Below are 2,542 nucleotides of genomic sequence, written 5' to 3' on the forward strand. Positions count from 1 at the left end.
TATACACTAGTCACAAGCATGTATATACCAGTCACAAGCATGTATATACACCAGTCACAAGCATGTATATACACCAGTCACAAGCATGTATACAATCACAAGCATGTATATACACCAAGTACATATCACAAGCATGTATATACACCATCACAAGCATGTATATAGTCACAAGCTTGTATATACACAGTCACAAAGTATATACACTGATCACAAGCATGTATACACCAGTCACAAGCATGTATATACACCAATCACAAGCATGTATATATACAAGCATATATACACCAGACACAAACATGTATATACACCAGTCATGAGCATGTATATATACTAATCACAATCATGTGTATACACCAGTCACAAGCATGTATATACACCAGTCACAATCTTGTATATACGCCAGTCACAATCTTGTATATATACCAGTCACAAGTATGTATATATATCGATCACAAACATGTATATATACCAGTCACAAGCATGTATATACACCGATCACAAGCAGGTATATACACCAGTCACAAGCATGTATATACCAGTCACAAGCATGTATATACCCAAGTCACAATCATGTATATACACAAGTCACAATCATGTATATACACCAGTGACAATCATGTATATAAACCAGTCACAACCATGTAAATACACCGGTCACAAGCATGTATATACACCAGTCTCAAGCATGCATATACGCCAGTCACAATCTTGTATATATACCAGTCACAAGTATGTATATACCAGTCACAAGCATGTCATCACAAGCATGTATACAGTCACAAGCATTTGTATACACCATCACAAGCATGTATATACACCAGTCACAAGCATGTATATACACCAGTCACAAGCATGTATATACACCAGTCACAACAAGTATATACCATCACAAGCATGTATAAGTATGTATACCAGTCACAAGCATGTATATACACCAAGTCACAAGCATGTATATACACCAGTCACAAGTATGTATATACACAGTCACAAGCATGTATATACCACACCATATCACAAGCATGTATATATACCAGTCACAAGCATGTATATACCAGTCACAAGCATGTATATACACCAGTCACAATCATCTATATATACCAGTCACAAGCATGTATATATACCCATCACAAGCATGTATATATACCAGTCACAAGCATGTATATACACCAATCACCATGTATATAGTACAAGCATGTATATACACCAGTCACAAGCATATATATATATCACCATGTATATACACCAGTCACAAGCATGTATACACCAGTCACAAGCATGTATATTCACCAGTCATGAGCATGTATATATACAAGTCACAATCATGTATTTACACCGATCACAAGCATGTATATATACCAGTCACAAGCATGTATATACACCGATCACAAGCAGGTATATACACCAGTCACAAGCATGTATATACACCAGTCACAAGCATGTATATACACCAGTCACAAGCATGTATATACATCAGTCACAATCTTATATATATACCAGTCACAAGCATGTATATACACCAGACACAAACATGTATATACACCAGTCATGAGCATGTATATATACTAGTCACAATCATGTGTATACACCAGTCACAATCATGTATATACACCAGTCACAAGCATATCAATACCAGTCAGAAGCTTGTATATACACCAGTCACAAGCATGTATACACCAGTCACAAGCATGTATATACACCAGTCACAAGCATGTATATACCAGTCACAAGCATGTATATATACCCATCACAAGGATGTATGTATACCAGTCACAAGCATGTATATACACCAGTAACAAGCATGTATATACCAGTCACAAGCATGTATATACACCAGTCACAGGCATGTATATATACCAGTCACAAGCATGTATATAAAGCAGTCACAAGCATGTATATACACCAGTCACAAGCATATATATACCAGTCACAAGCATGTATATACACCAGTCACAAGCATGTATATACACCAGTCACAAGCATGTATATACACCAGACACAAGGATGTATACACCAGTCACAAGAATGTATATACACATGTATATATCACAAGCATGTATATATATACACCAGTCACAAGCATGTATATACACTGATCAAAAGCATGTATATACACCAGTCACAAGCATGTATACACCAGTCACAAGCATGTATATACACCAGTCACAAGCATGTATATACACCAGTCACAAGCATGTATACACCAGTCACAAGCATGTATATACACCAGACACAAGCATGTATATTCACCTGTCACAAGCATGTATATACACCAGTCACAAGCATGTATATACCAGTCACAAGCATGTATATACACCAGTCACAAGCATGTATATACCAGTCACAAGCATGTATACATCAGTCACAAGCATGTATATACACCAGTCACAAGCATGTATATACACACAAGCATGTATATACACCAGTCACAAGTATGTATATACACACAAGTCACAAGCAGTATATACCAGTCACAAGCATGTATATAGTCACAAGCATGTATATACACCGATCACAAGCATGTATATACACCAGTCACAAGCAT

The sequence above is a fragment of the Ylistrum balloti genome, unplaced genomic scaffold (genome assembly GCF_031769215.1).
Source record: "Ylistrum balloti isolate Yb309-2 unplaced genomic scaffold, AGI_CSIRO_Ybal_v1 Utg370390, whole genome shotgun sequence".
NCBI classification, from domain to species: domain Eukaryota; kingdom Metazoa; phylum Mollusca; class Bivalvia; order Pectinida; family Pectinidae; genus Ylistrum; species Ylistrum balloti.